At 37.4% G+C, this 13,824-nt stretch overlaps 1 protein-coding gene across 4 annotated transcripts in view; it reads right to left on the reverse strand.

Moving 5' to 3' along the window:
• LOC132913419 (furin-like protease 1) overlaps nt 1–13,824 on the reverse strand; it is a 351,740-nt gene that overhangs the window by 206,936 nt on the left and 130,980 nt on the right. For 3 of the 4 annotated variants that reach the window (XM_060971761.1, XM_060971762.1, XM_060971759.1), the window contains exon 1: nt 1,021–1,415. The exons of the other annotated variant lie outside the window; for it this stretch is intronic. The gene's annotated coding sequence lies outside the window, so the exon portion shown is untranslated. Of the gene's footprint in view, nt 1–1,020; nt 1,416–13,824 lie in introns of those variants that run through there. 4 annotated transcript variants of the gene reach the window in all.

A 13,824-nucleotide genomic window follows, 5' to 3' on the forward strand; every position in this document is an offset into this window, starting at 1 on the left:
TCGCGGACAAAAGGAATGGCAACGAACCGAGGCATGCAAGGGCCTTTCTCGTAACAGGAAATACTCGGGGTCATGGACTGCCATGAAGTTTATACCGGTGTGGTTCTCGTGCAACGAGAACACGAGACGCGCAGAAAACCGGCTCGTTCGACTCACTCGTTAAGATAACACGACTCTATACTCCAAGTATAATTCATGCGACACGAGACCAAATAAAAACTCAAACTATTACTTTGTCAATAAAAGGAATCGCGGTACGGACAATGGCCGATCTCCGATTGACAATAATCGTGCGCAGTGCTTTACCACGCAGCATCACTTTGTTAGTTTCAATAATCACAACTGCGATATCGAACCGCGTGATCGAGATCGCGTTGCCTCCATGAAACATTGAAACGCGACGTTTGAAAGTCAAACACGGTTGTCGAACGATCGTCGTCTCTGTAGAGATAACATTACAATAAGATTCGGAAGATAATCCGCTCTAGTACGACTTGAAATACGGCCGAGGGAACGTACTAGCTGCTTGCCGTAGCGAAAATAAAAAAAACGTAAACAAACCTGTCCGCGTGTCGACGCGAGCCACGTAATAGACGCCATTGGTCTGCATCGTTTTATGCATTTAGACACACGAGGAAATCATCGTGTGATTAAAACTATACATTCGCGGAATCGTGGAGAAGAATGCAGATAGGTTGGAAACAAGACACGACTGCACGTGGGCAGAAGCACGCCCGTCCCGCCACCGGGAAGTAGCGAAAAACGACATTCGCGCAGCAAAGCTGTCAAGATACGTTCCCGTATCGTGGAAAGATGAACGCGACAAAATTGCACGCGTATACATAGTGCGTACGTGCGCGCACAGTCGGTTATACATATCGCAAGATGAGCTGCTGGTTGCACGACACCATCTCAAAGTAACAGTTCCCGGATACGCGTTTCGATACCAAAACGAGAAATTTACGCAGTGTCGCTAGGACTAACAGCTAGCGAGGATGTTTATTAATAGATTTCACTCACGATTTCAGCTGGTGTTCCTGTAGCTTTCCTTCAATCGAATCGGGGACTGTGTCGCTGGTGCTATTGGTCTCCGTAGTTGTTGTGGAACCGTCGATGTCGATATACGGTCTCGTCCTGCACGGAGAGATACTCCAATCGAAGCGAGGAATGCGGAAGATGGAGAAACGGGGATAGCACCGCACAGTTGCACAGCCTGGGAAACACGCCTCTCGTACCGTCAAACGGGAGTGATCCACGATTAGTTGCCACGAAACGGAACTGAATCCACGATCGTGACACGTGTAACGTGTATGTAGAACAAACCGCGTGTAGTCTTTATACCGTGTCACCGTCGACGCGCGAATGTTGGATCGTACAACGTCATTCCTCGTTGCGATCTCATCCCCACGACGAAGCACGACTGACTGACGGCTCGGTCCGCCAGTCCGTTCCGATCTTCCCCTACCACCGGCAACTTCCTCTCCGCATCTCCCCCTCTGCATCCCCACTCTCTGACTGGCTTCTCCCGCCGTCGTAACTCGCAGCCCCGCGCGTCCCAGTCACCCGCAGCGACGTTCAGTCACTCGGCAACCGCCTGTCCGTGTACTTCTCTTTCTCTTTTCTCCTTTCCGTATCCGTCCCATGAAACCGAGCGAGAGAACCATGGACACGGCGCGAAAGGTTGAGGAGGCTACCAGTGTCGTCGTAATGTTACGGGTGTACCCGTTAGCCGTTCGCATCTCTCCCTCTATCTCCAATATATATATATATCTTATCCGTTTATATATGAGGTGTATATTTTATTCAAATAAGAGCTGGATAGTTGTTAATTAATGAAATAAAATATAATGCAATATTAGTCAATTTCAAGTAAGAATTATAATATATATATATAATAGTTAGTAACTAAGAGTTATTCGAGAGGTCATTAAACCTGCAATGTAAGAAAAGGAAGCATACCGAATGAACTCATTGGTTGCAACTGTTTTTAGTAACTATAGGAGAAAACGTTGTACAATAAAATGCATCTAAAAATGTCTGGCCCTTTCCACTGCAGACATGGGCCCGACAAGGTCCGCGATCGTCCCTGGGGGTTCCAGCAGAAACTCGTCCCTCTCCATCATACTGCAACCCTCTTCTTTTCGCTCGTTCGTTTTCTAGCTTTATGCACGTAGCAGTACACCAGTGTCTTCAGCCTCCGTCAACCTGATTTCTCGGCTTGCTTCTTTCTTCTTTGGCCCCTTTCATTCTTCTTTTTCCCCGTTGTCGGGGCCTTAGCGAGTCGAACGAATCAAAACGAAGAGGGGAACCACCAGGAATATCGAGCAGACGTTCCGATCCCTCGTTTACGTTCGATTCTTTTCAATCTTACCCTATCCACCTGTCTGGCTCGTACCGATTAACCTTGCCAAGTTTATCCCAATGGATCTAGGGACACAGTGTATGAGATAGCTTGTTGTTTGTTGCTGGGAATCTCACTGACACGCCACTGGATGCATGCTAAACGAGCGTGTCGGTAACGAGCCCGGATACTCCAGATACTATCCAACGTTGGGACACATCCGGATTTCCATGCATCTCAGTCCGCCTTATTTGTACTGTACCAAAGATCAATTGCCTTCTCAAGGCCACTCAGGGGTTATCCCTGTTATAGCGTACGATTCACTGCTCTTCTCGAGTGGAATCCCCAGTTTTTGCATTTTATTTCCTTTTATTTCGTTTATTGGATATGTATATAAGAAATATACGTACATTTTAAAATATTTTGTATTTTTCAGTTGTACAATTCCAACTTCGTTTTATCGTCGTTATTTCCAAGATGCTCATCTGATTTCCGACTCGATACAATACTATCCGTTAGCCGTCACGAAAAGGGATGAAACGGTCCTTTTACGAAGGCAAGGGCCTCCTTGCCACCCGATCAGACAAATATCCTCCACCGTTACTTGGCCACTATCTCATGCATTTGTATTCTACGTGGATGCTTTCACGCGACATATTGCATATCCTTTCCAAAGTTTCCTTTCCGTGTTTACCAAAGCATAAACGTATGGGCCGAAAAATATATTATATGTTATGTACATATATTTACATTATGTATACTGGAAGATTAATATTTGTAATGACAGTGACAGTTACAGATAAGACCAAACAAGTTCTTTAAACTTATAATTTTCTAAATATCTGATATGTCTCACAGTCAGTAGGTAATTTCTCGTAACAAAACCAACTATCCACTTATTAATTTTTAATATCAGTTTTATTGTTCAGTATAGTAAGAACGAGAAATCTAGGAAAGCGAAAAATCAATGACGAACGAAGATTTCAAGCGAAAGACCATATCGGGGAAGACCAAATGAGACAGAGATAATAAAGGGGGCAAGGATTTCAGGTTGAGTAAAAATCGGCACTAAAAAGAAGAAGGAATCTTGAGAGAGATTCAGATCCTGCTTTTATCGAGAATTGATGATGGATTTGTTTTCGACATGATCTACGGCATTGAGTTATCCCTTTATTCGTCCCTATTCCATCACGCTTCCGCGTGGGAGGAATTCAGGTCTTTCTCATTTTTGCGCCCGAGACGTTTTATATTCGAGCGATTGGGTATATGGTTCTGCTATTATGGATTGTCATCAAAATTTTTAGCACTTGATGGTGGTATTATTTTTTAATAATTTTCGATAGAAATTAATTAAAAGAAGAAATTAAAAAGAAAGAAAGATTCATAAATTTCAATTACTACTTTAGATGCACCTTTTAATGAAGCGGATAACGAAGCAATTTGCACGTAGAAATTTACGGTTGTACACGTGCGCTCTCTGCACACACGTTCATGCAAGACAAAGAATGATGTCATCGCGTTTAAAGACAAAGCCATACGTACCTCTGCCAAGATCATAAATACTGCTATAAATAGTTACTTTATTACATTAAATAATAATAAATCAGATTTACTTAAATTATTAAACGAATATGATGAATCAGACAGAGACAATTGACGATCACAATTTCCTTGTCATTCTTTCTACTAAACGATATCACTTAAATGCTAAACTATATTCGCAGATTCACATATTGATGATAGAAATTATGAAATTATCGCTTATTATGAAACGTTTCGACATCTATATACAGATACTAGCGCAACAGATAATATAATTTGTCGCACTATCGAAGAGTTATTACATTTATTGGTAATCCATTAACAATGAATAATATGCTACAGTAACAGTGACATAATTAATTTCACGAAAATGCCAATTTTGTGCCGGAATGGTTCTGCATAATGAATAGTTACTGTTAGTTTTGAAATCGATAATTTTCAGAATTTCGAGATAACATGCTTTTGGTGGTGCGTCAACACTATGAAAAATTTAGTAGACTAGAAATCGGTCGAGTGTAATGGAGGTAATAGGAAAATGGGTCTCTGAATTTATCAACGTGTTCATACATGGATAGCATTCTCATATGGAGAATTCTGTTGCTGCAGAAATACAAAATGCAACAAGATTATTTTCTCTATAAACCATAATCTTATTTATTCGGTATGACGGATTTTATTATGGTAAAATTAATTGAATGTAAATTTTAAAAAATGAAACTGTAATTGAACGATACAAAAGTTTCTTTCATTTGAAACTTGAAGTGAAACTAATAGAAAGTAATAGCCAGCTTCGTATTAAATTGAATTTTATAGCAGGTAATCCTTGACTATTTCTTGTGGCACCGGGAAGAACACATATCTTAAACTCAACGTTTTAATTTTCTCGAATATCAAGTATTTCCACGTAATATTCTTCCAGTCCCTGTTCCGGTCATGTATCTACCTTAACGTTTCACCACGCTGCAAAGTAACGCGATGCAATAAAGTACGGTTATAACAAAAAAAAAAAAAAAACACTTTCTGACTAAACAATTACGTAGTTATTCATGGAACATTTGCCGTGTTGCTTTTTCGGTTTCAACAAATGCGCCACCCAATTTTAATTAAACAAGATTTCGTATTAGAGCGTAAAAGAACGATACATTTATTTTCATTATTCTTACTTCGTCGATATTAATTGGATGTTAAGTTTAACTTGTTCACTTCCGGCGTTCTAACTTCGTTTGTTTTTCAGTCGGTATAAAAATCATTGGGTAGTTAAGGGGTAAGGAATCGCGCGTTTTTCCATCGATGGACATGTCGATGACTGTGGAACGATTTGCTGAAAGACGAGATCGATTCCGGTGATCGTGCCGTGAAGCAACGGCGCCCTTATTCCACTCGTCACTTGGCAACCTCCATTAATCTCCGTCAGTCATGTCTGATGGACACGGTAGAGGCGATAACGAACGGGTTATTGAGGATGAAGGACGAAATCCCTCAGCGTTCCCACTCGTTTCTTTTCTTATCTCCGCTGATAATCGAACCATCGATAAATTTGCTAATGCTTCACGCTAATACTTGCTAAATTTCCTCATGATGAATAGGAACCCTTGGCTATTCGATGCACACAGTGAGTCACAAAATTATTTGCCTACGAAGCAAAAATCCGGAATGCAATTTTTTGATAGCAATGACGACATATGATCGAAATTGATGTCAATTTAATCAAAACGTTTACGGAAGACAAAATGTTTTCGATGCAGTTGAACGAAATACATACATAGTGGATTATTTTCTATGCTTTTATATCAACGCATTTTTTCTTTCAGTTGTTTGTGACGGCGAGAACTGTGTGTAATGGCTTCAAAAGTTAATATAAAATCTGTTTATTCTTCCATATGGAAAAATGTCGTTGTCTTGTCGTATATCTATCGTGTCAGCAAGCCAAACTATTAGTGTTTTTGATTCTGCTTGTATCAATACCACACGGTATTTACTCGATCGATTCTGCTACGCTGTTTATAAAAATATAATCGTGAAATTAAAGCTAAGTGAAATATCGATTACTGTTTATTGGTACGTTTTCAAACGTTTTACAACTACTTCCCACGAATTATAGAAACCCTGGGAAAAATTTCTATTAAGTACTACCACGTTGAAGCTCCCTTTACAAAAAAAAGGAGAGAGAGAAAAAAACAATACATTTTCCTACTACAAATTCATAAAAGAAAAACCAATTACTGGAACAATCTACATTTCCACAAACCCTCAAAATTCGCTCCGGACGAAGTTTCCAAAACTACGGTAACCCTCGATGTTCTCAACGCAAACAGCAAGAGCAGACTGTCTAAGGAAAGTACGAGCAACGAGTTCCATTCAAAAAGGCCAATCAACAGAGAGGGAGGGAGAGAGAAAACGAAGAAAAAAAGAGAAAAGTAGAAAAGAAAAAAGAAAAAACGCGAAACTAGAGAGATCAGGGTGAATAATGATGCAAGTTTCAAGCAAATATTAATTATCATCGGGATATATTCGGTCACACAGCTGGATTTGCTAAGTAGTCAGAATAATGCGATTCTGTCAAAACAGGACGTCATCAATTATATTTCTTGCGCCTAACCATGGTCTAGTTTTCACCCCGCGTGCATCTTATCTCTGAACAACAGTGCTGTCATAAGGAAACGAAGGAAAATCGATTGGGATAGCTTTAGAACTCTTAAATCGCGCACAGTTTCCTGGAATCGCGATTAGCTGCTTAAACTGAATAATTAACCGGGCTAGAGAGTTATCAAAGCATATGGTCGAATCGGTTCTCACGAAAGTTCTTGCCGACCAACTTACTTGGATGTTTCGTCGTAACAATTTATGATAACTTGATTATAAAGGAATATACGGGAAATGATTAGACGAGCTTGTCAGAAACGTCGAAGATATAGAATTGCCTTTTATTTTGGCTTTCCTGACCGCTCGGACTCTTTTTTCTAACCACTCACGCGCTCTTCTTGTCAGTGTTCATAACAGATATTGAATATTTGAATACTTTGACGGTCTGAATATTCATTGCGGTATCATTTAATGTATTCTGTTGCAGCTTCAGAAGAGAGCCTTCTATGAAATCTAGAGCGAAATTGATTCTAGCTCTGTCACATTTTTCTTCCACGATAAGGTAACAATTCCATTTGTTGCTTACTTAATTTATTAGGCGTTAGATGTTTTGTAAATGCATTTAGGTTTTATAGAATGTATTTCCGATATGAATTTTTTTCTCCATCCTATTATATTTTGTGTCATGCTATAAAATATTTTACATACTGCACTGTCGTTGTAAAATGCCGTTGTCAGGAATTATTCTCTTCGGTTTCTTCTTCAATATTCTTTGGACATCAGGGAGCACTCTATAATGTCATTTCGCTGTCATCTTCATTGAAGTAACGGCTGCTACTGTCGTTTGAAAGATCTAGGACGACGATACACCGACGAAGTGTCTTGTAACCAAAATTGATTGTTAATCATTGTCGCTTGTCTCCAAGTTTTATGGACACTCCGGTGCGTCGCAAGAATATTATTACTCTTTAATGCAACCTAATCAATATGCAACACTGATATAAGATAATCAAGCTTATTTGAATGGAATTAACTTTGTTATTAACTTCAATGTTTATTAACGAAGGAGAGCTTCTTTCGAATCTTGTCGTCCGTGGACAAAATAACTTTTAATATATTCTATACAAATTCAAGTGTGATCTAAGTATTTCTAGTTCCGGAATAAGCTTTCGTTCAAAGCAAGATAGCTGGAGGAAGCTGTTCGATAGAATTTCGATAGAAATTTTTCAAGTTCGAAAGGTTATCCGAAAGGTCGTTAATCACTGTTCACGAATAGATAGCAACTAAACGAAAAGTCGTTAAAAGCCGTTGTCTTCGTGGATGATGCCTAAGTTCTCTAGGCAAATTTACAAAGCTGAAGCACCAGTGACTTGGTTACTGTAAGTTTCAAACTGATAACCGCAACGATTAAGCGGATAGTAATAGGAATTCTCAAGCCGAGCGACGGCCTGAATCTCGCGGGTTCGCAAACGGCAACAACTCTTCTTGTAATGGCTATCGATGGGTAATCGTCTTAATGACGAGCATTCAGCCAATAAAAATTATCTTCGAATTTTATATTTTACGTGTTATATCGGAATTAGAAATATTGATAGGTATATGTTAAGAGAAATTATAACGCATGAGTGAACGAGAACGATTTTTTACCTAGAATGAAGAGTGGCACAAACACAATATGCCAGAGTAGAAAATGTTGAATCTAAAATGTGAAATGTAATGTATAATGTGCAGGATGTAAAAGATAGTTCGTGCGTAGAATTTAAAATGAAGAATTTTTCAATTGCGGAGTGCGAGGCGATATTGTTGTATATTGTAGGTACGACGTAGAATGTTAAAATCGCAGAATGTGGAATAGATTCTGAGCAATGTAAAACGTGACACTTTCAAATCGTTGAACGTAAAATATAACATAACATAATATAAGCATAAACAGTACAGAAATATAGAAGTATAGCGATAAAGTAGTTCATAAACGATGTTATTGGTAACAAATTGTCAGCATAAGAGTGTGAAATAAATTACGCTATATCATCCTAACTGGTTGCATACCTAAAAATTTATGACCAATTTAAACAGTGTATAAGGTCAATAGGCAGGTCTCTGTTTTTTACTCTGGGAATCTACTCGTCATGGTACTTAATCTTCTTCAATTTGGAACGCACTGCATGTTAATCAGGTTCATTAAACAACTAGATTAGTGATCACTAAATATTCTACAGATTCAAATTCTATTTATATAAATGGACGAAAAGCAATTAAAAGGTATTCACTTGGTCATATTGTATAATTCGCACGTGTATTGGCAGTGTTATGTGAAAATTAAACTTACCAAATAATAATCGAACAAGCATATAGAAATAGTTAAATTCTCTACAAATTCACTTGGTAACTTGGTTAATTGTTTGAATTGTTTACGATCATGTTTGCAACAAGTGACTCTTTCAATACAAACTGTCGTATTTCTATTAAACGTTTGCATTTAAGCAACGGATACGTGTATATTTATGTAGGTGTATATTATTTAATGTGAGCGATCATATTAATAACAATTTAAGTAGATATCGTTCAAATATGACAAAACATTTCTAGAAGTAATTTTTTGCAAATAATAATTGCCAGAAACGAATCTCTGTTTATATCCTAGTTGTTTATTGGTGTCGATAAAACTATGAATTTATTTGACATCCGCAGTCTAGTTATAAATCAGGATCATGAAATGTGGTGCATATTTTGCGATTAGCATTTGGAATATCAGTGGATAGCGTAAATACGAGTCGCAGTAGAAATACCGCAAGTGTTCAAATCAAATTAGATTGTTCCTTGGTGTGTGTTTGTCAATCATTCGGTTTATCTATTGACGGGCTGTGTCGTTCACAAACGAATCTGCAGCTGTTTGCCGTACGAAGGCGGTCATTGTTTCCCAGCACGGTTAATTGATGACCCTTCCGACTGTCTCTATAACTAATAAATTAACACGACCGCAGGGGACCGAACCGGTTTTTCTTTGGTTTTTGTTAATAAAATACGAACGTACGTGTAGCACAACCTCGTTTCCGAGTTATATCGGGAGTTGAAAAAATATATTCCAAGCTATAAAAACGCAATAAAAATAAAATTCAATGAAAAATGTAGCGCGACTAGGAATCAGGAAAGTTATTTGATCTAAATTAATTCTAATTAATTTGTTACTAAATAACAGAACGAAATTACGTTTCAAGTTTTCACTATACAAGTACTTCCAAATTACAGAGCAAAATCTTTTTCTTTATTCTTGTTCGCAGAACAATTTCCTGTTCTGCGTTGCGGAATGTATTCTCAATCGCTTTTACAGCGAATTATCTGCTCGTTAATGTTCCACCCTTCCTTTAATCGTTGAGGAAAAGCGTTCGCTTCATGGAATTTCGTTAATCCGAATCGGAACAAGTGGTCATTAACTGTTAAACATCCGATGGACGTAATCACAAGGACCCCTGGGAAAATATAAAAAACTGGAAAATTTTCGATCAGCCGTAATTATATTCCTCTGTTCCCCGACTTCCCATTTATTGTCAATTCTTTTGTGTGCGTGTAATGAGCTCGTATAATTTCTCTAAAAAGCCAATACGCATACTACATGTATTTCATTCGCTCATCGATCGTTCGTTTAACGAATTAAATCGTTTCCGCCCGAATAATTATTTGTTGCTTTCAACGAATGGTATTTTTAAATTTTTGGCACGAGCAAGAAATTTGGAGTTTACGTTTCGCGAATAGAGTCATCACTGGAAAATTAGGTATGCGTTCAGTAAAAGTTTGCAACTGATTGCTAACATGTTACATTTGCTACATATATTGGCTTTAAAACTTTACCTAGTTAAATGAAAGTTGTTTTGTGTTGAAATTTGGTTGCAACTGAGGCTTTTGGACAGAAGCATCTCGAGTCGTTATTTAAATACCTTTGAAAACCTACTAGAATTCAAAACATTATTACAGAAGAAATGCGAATAATAGAATATTTTTGTCTTTCTTTTCTTTTTTAATATATAGACGTTTGCATTCTCGGATAAAAGTTTCCTTGTATCCTTCGACAACAACCTTTCATTTTTTAATTGAAACATTAGAATTATCATTTGGCCTGACGTATCTGGGTCAGGGTAATATCAAAGGCGAAATCTCGAGCTCGTTAACGTTTAAGCCCTTTGTCTAATTGAATATCGTTTGCCTATTGATCCAGAAGCAGTACCTCAATGTCTTCAATTAACTACGAAGATTTCGATGGCTTTGCTATGGAAACTGCGTCCTTCTAATCTCTGACAACACGTTATATCGCATAAAACGTGCTTAATATGTAAAAGATATTTAAAAAGCTTTATTGATATTTTTAAATTGAGGTATCGACAAAAGTAATTATCACAGCAAAGAAAAATGTTTTCATTACTATCGTTCGACCATTTGTGAGAGATAGCTGCAAAGAATTATTGATGATTAATTTGTATCGAGTTTTCTTAGATTTGTGCTTATTTTGCCCGATGCGACCGCTCATGCTGACATCGGCGGTTTTCGATCGGCTCGCATAAAGCTAAAATACCAGCAGGCAAGTATGGACTAGAAATTGTCTGTCGAAATTGTTTGCTTTCGAGTCACAGTATATACTAAAGACGTGTTCCTATCCGACTGAATTCCATTACGCACATATCCTACGTGTTTCTGCAGACGCAGCTTTGCTCTTACGAAATCACCGATTGTCTCAAGATTCATCCAAAGATGATATTACGCCAATGAAGAAATTTCTGCTGGATATGGAATTAAATTAATTTGGTGGATAACAACAAACGAAACATTCGTGCCATTGGCTTTTATTTTTTACTCTATTTCAAAAACATTTCTGTAATATAAAATGGCATAGCACAATGACACGAAGATGGAATACAATTCGGAAAATGTGATATGAATAATAATTTTTAAATTTTATAGAACATATTAAGGAGGTTTAATTAAAAATTCAGAGGAGTTTGAAAATTTTATATTACGCTTCTCGTTAATCCACGTATTTTAATGTGTTCGTATCAGGTTCATGTGAAACAATGAATAACAAGAACACCGTTAACGCGGAAGAACTGCGAATTTCGAAATAAGAATTTTTACTGGATGGAATTCGTAATTCGTCGTTACAAAACTTTGTCAATTAAACATCCTTTGCGAGTGTAAGGAATTTCAGCGCAAAGAAATCTCGCGTGGAACAATCGGGACTCGTCGAACGTATAAACGGTTTTGTTTCGGTACTAATGACCAGATTACGGTGATGAATTTTAAAAGCTAGAACACAGTCTATGTTTCCATAACTCGGCGTTGAATATATTTTCGTCGGAATCGAATGTTTTAATGAAAGCTAGTTTTTCAAAAACGCAGCCTAAATCTGTCACATATCATAATCGAGAAAATACTTCGAGAAAATACTTCGAGAAAATATTAATAGTAGTAATACACAGGTATATATGTATATATTACTAAGAAATCTATGATAGTACAAAAACGTCATAATGTATTTCGTAACTTGTAAAATTCTAATTATGAATACCAAGCACAACGATAAAAAGATTTTATGGTAACATCCACTCCATCCTAGTTTTTATTCTCCAGTAATATGCAGTTGATGACCAGCATAGAAAGTGTTTGAATAGTCATTTTTTTGGCTTGAAAGCAAGCTCACAGCCGCGTTACGTATCGTGTCTATGTAACGTATATAGTATATAGATATACGTATTTCGATGAAAAAAATATCGTTAGCCACGAATCGCAGGTGAAAAAGCTGCTGGCTGTAGCTTTTCGGCTCGGTCGATCTGAGTCGAACACGCTGGCTGGATGTTTAAATATAAAAGCGGGGCGAAAGGGCCGCGACAAAGGCTTTTTTAATAATTCGTCTCTGACACACACGAGAACTCTGTATACGCGTCCGTGCATAGATACATTCCTTTTCTCTCTTTACAATGTATATAAAACTAAAAACGAAAAAAAAACGTACCTTTCCTTTTTTTATATTATATATATTCTCTCTTTTTTCAGCTTTCTCTTCTGTACTCTTTTTGCAGCAGCAAACGGATCGGTCGTAACAATACGCGGTGCACTCGCATCGTTTGACATAACAATAACTCCGGCCGAATTCACCACACCATGCCAACGGGATCTGGTACACAAACGTAAAACGTTATGGTATACCACGGTCGACCGCAGCAGATTGCCGATTTTCTAGAATCGGCCCGTGTCTCGAGCATTTTACGAATTGCGCGGTTATTGCTTGGCCAGAACTTTCCACCGCGCATTTTTTCACGTTTGAATACGCATACGGTGAGCGGTTATCGGATTGGGCAGGTATAGTTTCTATAAGTTGCGAAACCTTGTAGAGGAATAGGATACGCTCAGTGATAAAATCGCGAATCAAACTTCGAATCGTTTTCGAGATCGATTCGGATGTATCATGGTTATATCGCTCGATTTTGTTGATGAATACCGTTTGTGTTCCGGCTTAAGAAACGTATGAGACTCGTTCGACGCTGTTTGTTATTTCCTTGCTAACTGGGTCAGCCTATTCCTATAATTCCTATAATTACTAAAAAGTCTATTTTAACTCTTTCAAATACAACTGGTACAATATAATTTGTTTTAAGAGAGACAGAGACAGAGAGAGAGAGAGAGAATGAAAGAGAGAGAAATCATTGACAACACATACTGTATCCTAAATACTATTAGATAGTTATGGAGATGTTTCATAGTTAACTAGGTTGCGAATGTTCGCAAATTTAACAGTTTCTAAAAGATAATTCTATTGTCTACATTCCATCGTGATGTTTGAAATAATTATTCCCATAGCAGTCATCAAAACCGTCGGGAACAATTATTTTCGAATAAATAACGAGCTACACTCCTCACCAGAATTTATAATTATTCGCAAAGCTTTAGTTTCTTGTTAATAGCGACGATGAAAATAATTATGGAGAGATAAACATCATTCTTCATAATATTCCTTTATTTGTAAAATGCAAAATACAAGGCTACAATTCATTTACCTAATGGTTTTGTACATAAAATCAGACAATAAGTTATTAATTAATTATTAATACATTTAATATTAACTATTTCATTTAATATTATAATATTAACTATTAATACCTTACAAATATCTTATCATCTTACCTTAATAAAATATTATTGCAAATCTTTTTTTTCCGAGATAATCCTTTTCAAGCAAGTCCTCCTTTATCTTATACTTTATCAATGACAGCTTTGCTGGTTGCGCAAATTTGCTCCTCTCGTTCGGGAACTGATTTCTATCTGTTACCAGAAGATCGGTTATTTCCAAATAACCTGTGATTGTATCTCTG

This window comes from Bombus pascuorum, chromosome 13 (assembly GCF_905332965.1).
Source record: "Bombus pascuorum chromosome 13, iyBomPasc1.1, whole genome shotgun sequence".
NCBI classification, from domain to species: Eukaryota; Metazoa; Arthropoda; class Insecta; order Hymenoptera; family Apidae; genus Bombus; species Bombus pascuorum.